This window comes from Procambarus clarkii, chromosome 15, assembly GCF_040958095.1.
Source record: "Procambarus clarkii isolate CNS0578487 chromosome 15, FALCON_Pclarkii_2.0, whole genome shotgun sequence".
Lineage (NCBI taxonomy): Eukaryota > Metazoa > Arthropoda > Malacostraca > Decapoda > Cambaridae > Procambarus > Procambarus clarkii.
Window position 1 is genome coordinate 9,247,987 of NC_091164.1, and position 11,495 is coordinate 9,259,481.

The following is an 11,495-nucleotide window of genomic DNA, read 5'->3' on the forward strand; positions in this document are numbered from 1 at the left end:
AGAGAAGACAAAACAGAACTGAAATACATGCAATAGAGTTAAGAACGAACACATAAACATCAGAAAACATAACAAAATTTATATTGTTTTCAAAGCAAAAATAACCCTAAGTTATTTCATTATGTAAGTAGGGAAAACGACACTGAATAACGAGGAGATGGGAGAGATAGGAGGGAAGGGGAGAAGAGAGATGAAGGAGAAGATAAAGGAGAGAGAGAGAGAGAGAGAGGGAAGATAAAGAAGACAAAGATGCAGAAAGGGAAGAGGGGTGAAAAATGGGGAGATATGGGTAGAGAGGAGAAATGGGATATGGGAGGTGAGACATTGTAGGTACATACATACTACAATAGGAGACCCGGGTACCGCCGGCGTACCCACTTGTAATATATACTTTTTCTACACTTGAAAATTATAGTCAATAAATAGGTGATGAAATATATTAAAACCATTTTTTTTATAAAATATCCTTGAAAAATTGATACGTCTCATACGCCATAAAATATAACATGTCTTTCACGGGATTTATTTCCCAATATTTGAAGACCTGAAGTGGCACTCGACGTCAAGTGAAACACGAATTTGTGGCCAAGAGAGAGACATTCGAGGGCTAGTTATCACTAACAAGCTACACGAGCTTCTTAAACTATTACTCAACTAGTTGAACTGACGAGGCATGAGCTATCACTCACATGTTCCGCATCTCATCTCTTGATTGACAAAATACTCGAATGATTAACGCCATTGGAAGCTAAATTCCGGGATGTTTAATCATTGTAACTACATCAAGATGAGTTTACACACACACACATACACACACTCACACACACACACACACACACACACACACACACACACACACACACACACACACACACACACACACACACACACACACACTCACACACACACACACACCCCAATATGTAATTTTGTAAAGGGTTCAGATATATGGCGATTTCCTCCCAGGATTGGGACGACAATCTCGACACACTAGAGCAACCAATCGTTATCTTCATGCCACTTGCACACACACACCTCTAGAGGAAGATGATGGCATGTTCCTGGCAGCGGAAGGGAAGGAGGCTAGAGGTCATTCCTCAAAGTAATGTCCTTCATTCAGTGTTGAATCATTCTCTTTAGATGAGTCAGATCCTTTCCTTTCAAGGAGTCAAGACGTTTTTGTGATACCGAGTTAACTGTCAGCAATCGACTTACATTGTTTAGTGTAGGGGGTGGGTTGTTGGTTCTCTCTCTCTCTCTCTCTCTCTCTCTCTCTCTCTCTCTCTCTCTCTCTCTCTCTCTCTCTCTCTCTCTCTCTCTCTCTCTCTCTCTCTCTCTCTCTCTCTCTCTCTCCCTCTCCCCCCCTTCCTGTGTCGACTCACCACAACAGAGGTTGGGTCAGAGCCTCACAAGGTCTGCATATTTGCAGCTCAAGCTGATTAAGCTATTTCTGATTAATGTCTTCCTCTTGCCTCATTACAAGCTTGAGTAACACGTGACTACTGCCACCACACATTCACCACACCGCCACAACAACACCAAAACACCTACACCCCCACACCACCACTACACTGCAACCACCACACCATCATCACACCACAGCCACCTTTCTAACGCCACAAATCAGCACAGAGCTTTTTTGCATGTGCACAGATGTGATTAAACATTTTGACAACATTATCAATTAGAAGCTCAAAGTCACTTTTTTCTCCTTAGCATTTCTAGTTTCATTCAGTCGATTTGCCACTAATGCTTCCCTGTGAATCACGCAGTGAATTGCGATACTATTTGGTGAGACTGGTTGGATTGTCTTTATATCACCATTGACTGCAACGATCATAGCATTTGCACCATCAGTAGTAGCAGACTTGTATTTTGACCAGTCAATGCCCTCGTCAATGATGATATCATGAAGTTTCTGAAAAATGTTGTGTGCTGTTGTTTCTACGCCCAGTTGGAGGCAGCGCAAATAATGTTCAGGAATGGTTTTATTTTCTAAGTCTGAACACCGACTGTAAACAATCAACTGTGCTCCTCCTCCTGTGTCTGTGGTTTCATTGAATGCCAAACGAAGCGGCTAGACGCAATTTTTTAACAACTGTTCCCTCAGGTCAGTTCAACAGTTGTTCCTTAACAACTGTTCCCTCAGGTCAGTTCAACAGTTGTTCCTTAACAACTGTTCCCTCAGGTCAGTTCAACAGTTGTTCCTTAACAACTGTTCTGTTTGTTGACCAGACCACACACTAGAAGTTGAAGGGACGACGACGTTTCGATCGACTTGAGAATGGTCCAGGACGGACCGAAACGTCGTCGTCCCTTCAACTTCTAGTGTGTGGTCTGGTCAACATACTTCAGCCACGTTATTGTGACTCATCGCCTGCAACTGTTCTGTTCCTTCAGGCTTAGCGTCCCCGCGGCCCGGTCCTCGACCAGGCCTCCTTTTTGTTACACATCCCCAGGAAGCAGCCCGTAGCAGCTGTCTAACTCCCAGGTACCTATTTACCGCTAGGTGAACAGGAGCTATCAGGGTGAAAGAAACTCTGCCCGTTTGTTTCCGCCTCCACCGGGGATCGAACCCGGAACCTCAGGACTACGAATCCGAAGCGCTGTCCACCCAGCTGTCAGGCCCCGTCAGTTGGTGTCAGGCTCAACTACTTCTGTTCTCCAGTTGGTCTCTTAATCAAAACTCGTCCCACAGGATCCCTAACTTTAGAACATCCTCCTTATCTGTCCCTTTATCCCCCCCCCCTTAGCAACCATTCCCTCCTTCCCCTAATTACTTCTCACCCCCTCCTTCCCCTAGTAACTCCTCCCCCCCCCCTCCTTTCCCCTAGTAACTCGAGAATATAATTGTGTATTTCCTTGTCCTACCTGACCAGTTACAGCCCCGATTCCTGTGCCAGGTAAGTCCACTACGGGCTCGCCATAGCCCGTGCTACTTTGGAACTTGTGTTCCGAGTAGCTGAATCTAAAACAACAACATTGTCCTTCCTAGTACCCGGCCCGGCAGTTTGTCTTGGTCAATGTTGTCAATATTCCTGAGTATGTCCCTTGTCCACCGCCTGTTCCTTGACCGCGGGGATGGAACAGAAGGAAAGGGAAGAAGAGTTGGAGGATGGAAGGGCAGGTGACGGGAGGAGGGATGGAGGATTGAGAGAGGGGAAGTCAAATTTCGTTAGTACCCTGTGGTGTCCAAGTTACGTTAGTACTTTCATGTATAAACCACGTGTCAACGTTCTGAAAGTGTCGAATACACCATGTGTCAATTTTCTGAAAGTGTCGAATACACCACGTGTCAACGTTCCGAAAGTGTCGAATACACCATGTGTCAATTTTCTGAAAGTGTCGAATACACCACGTGTCAACTTTCTGAAAGTGTCGAATACACCCCGTGTCAAGAATGTGAAACAGAAAATATGGATTCCAATGAACATCATGCTATAAAATGTTGAATACAGACTAGCTTCCAACACCTTAGTATAAGATGTGATGTGACTCATACGACAGGCTGCGAGCAGCCGCGTCCAACAGCCTGGTTGATCAGTCCGGCAACCAGGAGGCGGGGACGCTAAGCCCCGGAAGCACCTCAAGGCACCTTAAGGTAAGATTTGCAGGACTGTAAAAACTTTCTGAAATGCTTGATATGTTGGACCTGGACCCATGATTTACTATGTAATGTGTCTGTTGAGTAATATTAGTGATGTAATTATAACTTCTTCAAAAATCATTTTAATTACATTTTGTAGTTGAGTGTTCAGTAAGTTATTAGTTTCTATAGCAGCTCTACAGTTCTGTTAAAATAGAAGAGATGAAAATATGTGAGTGTGTGTGTGTATGTGTGTGTTTGTGTGTGTGTGTGTATGTGTACTATGCTCAATAACTCATTGAGTACTGTCACTGCAATCACCTTCAGTTGTTGAGTGCTCAATCACCAAAACGATTGATGTCTATCCCTATACATACAAGAAATAACAAATTTATACATGCTAATCATTGTGTAAATAAATGGCCACGTCTGCTATAGAAAATAAACTATAAACAAAACAAAAGAAGATACCGTACAACAAACGCGAAAAGCCTTGCGTCTCTCCTTCCAGAAAAAATAAATAAATAAAGACGTTTTGGGAACGCATGATTCATACGGCAGTACAAGGATTCACATTCTTCGCCCTCAACATCAAATCTCAGGTTTTATTCTCTCTCTCTCTCTTTCTCTCTCTCTCTCTCTCTCTCTCTCTCTCTTTCTCTCTCTCTCTCTCTCTCTCTCTCTCTCTCTCTCTCTCTCTCTCTCTCTCTCTCTCTCTCTCTCTCTCTCTTTCCTTTCTAAAGACTTACGAGCATTTTTCTAATTCGAATTATTGACTAGGAACTCCTTTTGTACACTTGACGAAATATATAAAATTGTTTCGGAACGTTGACAATGCAATTGCGAGTGAGGGTATTAGACGCTTGATATGATCTATGACAGGGGTGAGGAACCTGTTGTCATACGAAGGCTACAGTTAACCGAGTGAACATTTCATAGAGTCACATTGTTTAGAGTTGGAAATCAATATGCAGGGGAACAGTTTTATATTACAATGACTTATAATTAAAGCTCAAAAAGAACTTATTCCTTTAAATACATTATATTATAGCAAAAACGATAAGAGAAAGACTAAACATTTTCTGAATCGAAGAGCACCTTTTGTTTTTACAATAGTTATAAAAGTGAAAATTAAAATAATACAAAGAATATATAAAATGCTTTTTTTAAGAAAAAATTAATTTCTATTTAAAATTTGGATTTCTTTGAAAAGATCGCACTTAATGCATAGAAAGCCGCATGCGGCCTTAAGACGGAAGATTCCCCCACACCTGGTCTATGATGAAAAGCTTCTCGTGAAGAGATTTCAACCGGATTACTGTGTTTACCAGAGGGATAGGATGCATATTTTCCTTCACCACCAACTGAATATTATATATATATATATAAATATATATAAATATATATATATATATATATATATATATATATATATATATATATATATATATATATATATATATATATATATATTAGTATATTTTGGTAGCAGTCTTTCCTGTAGACATATATTATTAAATATGACCGAAAAAGTAAGATTAATAATTCTAACACGAATTTTCTCTATCTTTCTTACATTTCTTTTCACTGTTGATGGTAATTCAAAGATCAATTCTCCAAAATTCATATTTATTTCTAGTCTGACGCGACACTTGAGCGCGTTTCGTAAAACTTATTACATTTTCAAAGACTTTAGTTTACAAACACACAACTGAAACTGAATAGAGGTTACACATTTTCGAGTTTATATCTACATTTGGGTGAGGTGGATGAGGTGAAAACAAACTTTCAACAATGAGTATTGAATGGGTATTAAATTCAAACTTTGAATTTAATACCCATTCAATACCCATTGTTGAAAGTTAGTTTTCACCTCATCCACATCACCCAAATGTAGATATAAACTCGAAAATGTGTAACCTCTATTCAGTTTCAGTTGTGTGTTTGTAAACTAAAGTCTTTGAAAATGTAATAAGTTTTACGAAACGCGCTCAAGTGTCGCGTCAGACTAGAAATAAAAATGAATTTTGGAGAATTAATCTTTTAATTACCATCAACAGTGAAAAGAAATGTAAGAAAGATAGAGAAAATTCGTGTTAGAATTATTAATCTTACTTTTTCGGTCATATTTAATAATATATATATATATATATATATATATATATATATATATATATATATATATATATATATATATATATATATATATATATATATATACAAGACACACCTGGTAAGCTATACTTCTACACTGAAGAGGTATATTACAACACACACGCCCTGGAAATATGAAGAATAGCACCAAATCTGCAAACTTTAATATATTATTTACGAGAACCAGAGTGGAAGATGCCTGCAAGGTCCAGTAAAAGCTTCTCTGAGGGAATAAGTTAAAAAGACATGGAACTCCACAAGTGACCACAATCTCCACCCTTCAATTTACCTGCAGGAGAATGGAAGGAGTAATGCCAACACAAGCTTGCCTTTAAATGGAAAGTTGATGAGTTAGACTCGGCTACCTTCCAATAGACAGCCCACACAAGGGTCTACAGTGCTTGCTCATGGAATATTTCTGCCTGGAAACGCTGCAGAGTTTCAGAAAGGTCTTTATTATTATTATTATTATTATTATTATTATTATTATTATTATTATTATTAATAGTAAATCCACAAGGGTCTTGATAATGGTTCGAAATCCCTTGTGGATTTGTTCATTTAATATATATCAAGCTATTGTGATTTACGTGTTTAATAGTAATATTATTATTATTAGTAGTAGTAGTAGTAGTATTACTTATACTTATAATTGTTTTCTTTATTGTTCTTTCTAAGTAATTTTAATAATTTGTCATTATAATTTATGAATATTATCAATAACATTTTAAGCTTTACTAATACTCTATTTTTATCATAGTTATTAACGTAATTGTTTATTTGTATTATTAGCTTTAGAATTAGAATTAGAATTATTATTATAGTTTTATTATTTGTAATATAATATTTTACTATATACTTTTTATCATTATTAATAATATTTCTTTACCCCTGTACACGAAAAGAGTAATTTCAATACCTTAATCACCTAAAGAGAGCAAATAATTAATTCGACGAGATTATGGCACTTCAACACATCGAACACTTTACAAATTATTTGCTAATTTATCATTGGTTCTTTTTTTATCTTTCAATGTAATCTTTCAGATTAAAAAACACGGAAGAAACCTATGGTTTCCTGGTTTGGAGAAGGGCCTGAATCCCGAAGGTACATTGTACTAAGTTTCTAAAGCAGGATGGCACTGTTGACAGGAGTCATGATGGCACTGACAGCTGGTTGATAGGCAGGAGGTATAGGTTGACAGACAAGAGGGTGTAGGTTGACAGGTTGATTCACAGACACCAAATAATACTAATTAAAGCACATACAGGCACACAGACACACCTATTGCTGTGCAGTCATTAATCAATTGGAGTTCTTTTCTTCCTGCTCTCTTCTCCTCTTCTCTTCCTCCTCCTCCTTCTCCTCCTCCTTCTCCTCCTCCATCAATAACCAACTGAAATTGACCTCGGTGTGAGTTATCACTCACCTTGTTAAGCTCATAATTGGCATCCGGTTACGGGATTAACCCTAAACCGAATATTTCTCAGGAAAAGACCGGTGTGCAGTGCGGATAAATCGAGAAATTGATGCCAGCAGAGTGGATTTCCCATTAAAAATTAAGACTAATGCTGTAAATATTTAAATAGTCAAGAGGACTTATCGGCCATTAAGGCAAGCTGTAATCAATCTTAATAATTCATTTAATTTTATTTGTTAACTGCAGATAATTATATTTTCTTATTAGTGTTTGCTTGCTTATGATACATTGTTTTGTTATCATATTGTGTATTTGTTTATTGTTATCATATTTTGTATTTGTTTACTGTTAGTGATTTTTTCTAATTTGTGTAACTGACATTATCACTGTAATGTTACAAGTTAGATCATATCAATGATAATTGTATAAATAATTAAAGATATCTTTACTCTTTATATCTGAGACTACCTACAGCCTCTTTACTACCACTCTGCTCTCACTTTAAAAGCCTTGTCAACATGCAGGCGATGAGTCACAATAACGTGGCTAAAGTATGTCGACCAGACCACACACTAGAAGGTGAAGGGACGACGACGTTTCGGTCCGTCCTGGACCATTCTCAAGTCGATTGAGAATGTCAACATTCCTTGTCAACATTCCTTGTCATCCCTTGTCAACATACGGTCTCTCAAGCATCCCAGAGAGGACACGAGACATCTCAAATCAACAATCAATCATTATAGTTTTTTATCAGTGATCCTTCAAATTATAATCTCTTTATTATTTTATATATTTACAGAGATCCTTCGGTCTGTCCGAGGCTGAAGGCCAGACACTTCGGGATAGTCTCACCTAACTTTCCACAATGAGAAGTGTGGGGTGTGGGAGTGTCATAGGCCAGTCAGAGCCTCAGCCACAAGCTTCTTTAAGATAGAACGATTCCTATTTCGAATCCCAGTAATTCCTACGAAGGCCGAAATGCGGAGGGTTTCGTTTTCAATAGTTTTTTTAACTAGGTTTTTCCCACGATCGTAACAGCCCAACTTACACATAACGTAGTTAAAACGCGTTTTAACAACGTTATTGCAACATTCCATTAAAAACAGTAGTTTAAATAACGTTGGAGGACTTGAAAGGAGAAAGGGGGAAGAGATAAGAGGAGGGGGGGAGGGAGAGGGCGAGAAAAGGAGAAGAGGAAGAGAGGAGAAGAAAGGACACATGAAAACAGTTGAATAGAGAGGGGAGAAAAAGAGCGAGACCCGGGCACAGCCGGGTAACTCATCCAATAGTTTCATATATGTTTTAACTCGATAAGTCTCACCGATACAATTACAAACTATGATTTTTTTTCCTACAGTAGTACATCTCATCACATCAGCTCCAAGCCGGATAATGATTTACATGAATCACATATGAATATAGCTTCTAAATCTAAGTCTAAATGATAAACATCCTCTATTCAAAAGGAACATTACGTAAAGGTATATTCATAAGAGTTGGTATCTAATGAAACAAATTGTTCCATTTGGATTCAGTAATAGATTAAAAGCCACCAATCAGGCTGCTGAAATACTACAATGAAATACATTATATGTGGCAGTCATTCACTCGCTTAAAACAAATGGGGCAACCCATGCACTTGTTTAAAACAATTAGAGCCAGCCATCCATTTGTTTAAGACAACTAGGCAAAGCTATACACTTGATTCAAACAACTATGGCAATCACTTGGTTAAAACAACTATGGCAAACCATATACTTGACTAAAATACATACGGCAAGCCATACGCTTATTTAAAACAACTATGACAAGGAATACAGTTGTTTAAACCTACAAGAAAAAGAGAAAAAAATTATTTAAAACAACTGGGGAATCCCATACAATATCTGTGACACAATTGCTGTGAATTTCACGGTACATTATCCAAATTTCACCGTGCAAACTTCACCGTTCCTGTTGCACCAACCACAGTGCAAGACGCCAAAGGGACTCTGTTACATCCAGTCTTTCCTCCAACAGTAAAGACTTTTGTCATTTACAGGCTCCAACAAATCGAGTCGTTCTCAGAACCCCACAGAGAGGGAGAGTCCCCCCTCCACACACACACACACACACACACTCCCACAGACAACACAGAGGCTCTCACACTCTCACAGTGTGAATCTTACACTCCCACAGACAAGAGTGAATCTTACACTCTCCCACAGACACGGTGAATCCCAATTTCCTGACCACTGTCTGTCTCCAATTTTCCTCTATGTCTCACTCCCACAGCCACAGACTTGGCCTCCTCAATCAATGGGGATCACAGCTATGACTCCCCGTTCAAAGTCGGCACCAGCTAATTAAAAGGCTTCCCACCATTGGCCATTTAATCTGTCAATGAAAGCCTTGTCGAGATCATGAACTCTATACAACCTCTTGAGTGGAATTTTGGTGAGATTCATGGCTAGACCTTTGATAAGACTTGTGGCTTAAGACTTCAGGCTGGACTTGTAGATTAAGACTTCAGACTGGACTTAAGACTAGATTTTTGTCTAGACACATAACTAGGCTCCTAGGGTGGACAATTGGCTTGATTTCTAGCTATGTAATTGGCTACAACTACAAGTGACTCCTATGAAGTTCGAGATTAAGGTTTTGTTTTCCATAGAGTTTTTTTATCAGATTTTGAACTGCTAATTATACATAACATAACCTCAACATCTTTTTAGAGAGAGAGAGAGAGAGAGAGAGAGAGAGAGAGAGAGAGAGAGAGAGAGAGAGAGAGAGAGAGAGAGAGAGAGAGATTTAACAATTAGAAAACGAGCCATAGCGTTGTAATATCCCACGACTCAGCATACGGCTATATCGCCTTATATACCTCGCACTTCAGTCGTTTAGAACACGAATATATCGTGTCGTGAGACCCCACAACAGAATCTCAGGACACGAATATACGTGCTTAGACGCTCAGAGAAAAGAGTCTCCCATGCAATACAAAAACAATAATTGCACTTTTACAATCCATTTCGAAACAAGATTTGCAACTCCAGTGTCTTAGGTGTAAAACCTCCTTGATTAACGAGTTACGGACGCCGCCACAATTTTGAAACGTCACGTAATACTGCGCAATATCCAGAATGTTTCGCTCATTTTGTTAAGTATAAATAGTTGTTGAATAAATACGATAAACATTGATTTACCGCTTAACGAAGTTGATTGAGTTTTGGATACATCCGCTAATTGGTTTTCACACAAGTATAGTACCACCGGTTAATAGGATTATTTGGAGGATTATAAAGGTGATTTTTGTACTATTACGGACGAATTATTATTAGTGGTAGAAGAAGTAATGATATATTGCTAGTAAAAATAATCAGAAGCTCCTAATATAGTAGCTCAACCACTTGGGCTGGACGGTAGAGCGACGGTCTCGCTTCATGCAGGTCGGCGTTCAATCCCCGACCGTCCAAGTGGTTGGGCACCATTCCTTCCCCCCGTCCCATCCCAAATCCTTATCCTGACCCCCTTACAATTGTTATATAGTCGTAATGGCTTGGCGCTTTCCCCCTGACAATTCCTTCCCCCCCAGTAAAATAGGAATATGATATCCGACAAAAGGTGTGTGTCAGAGGCATTAATATTATATATGATATCGTTAATGGGTGAACCTGGTGAGCAGCAGGGCATGTTATAGATGGTAATGGCTGCGTTAGTAGTGGTGATGCTGGTGGTTGTGGTGGAAGGGGTTGTGGTGGAGATGGGTTGTGGTTGTGGAGGTGGTTGTGGTGGAGGTGGTTGTGGTGGTGGTGGTTGTGGTGGAGAGGGATGTGGTTGTGGAGGTGGTTGTGGAGGAGGGGGTGCTGGTGGTTGTGGTGGAGAGGGATGTGGTTGTGGAGGTGGTTGTGGAGGAGGGGGGCTGATGGCTGTAGAAGAGGGATGGTGGTGGTTGTGGTGCTGGTGGTTGTGTTGGTGGTTGTGGTGCTGGTGGTTGTGGAGGTGGTTGTGGTGCTGGTGGTTGTGGAGGTGGTTGTGGTGCTGGTGGTTGTGGAGGTGGTTGTGGTGCTGGTGGTTGTGGTGCTGGTGGTTGTGGTGCTGGTGGTTGTGGTGCTGGTGGTTGTGGTGCTGGTGGTTGTGTTGGTGGTTGTGGTGCTGGTGGTTGTGGTGCTGGTGGTTGTGGTGCTGGTGGTTGTGGTGCTGGTGGTTGTGGTGCTGGTGGTTGTGGTGGTGGTGGTTGTGGTGGTGGTGGTTGTGGTGCTGGTGGTTGTGGTGCTGGTGGTTGTGGTGCTGGTGGTTGTGGTGCTGGTGGTTGTGGTGCTGGTGGTTGTGGTGCTGGTGGTTGTGGTGCTGGT

At 40.0% G+C, this 11,495-nt stretch overlaps 1 protein-coding gene across 4 annotated transcripts in view; it reads right to left on the bottom strand.

Moving 5' to 3' along the window:
- The window catches only part of LOC123751167 (substance-K receptor), a 118,887-nt gene that overhangs the window by 54,223 nt on the left and 53,169 nt on the right, over nucleotides 1-11,495 (bottom strand). The window lies entirely within an intron of this gene.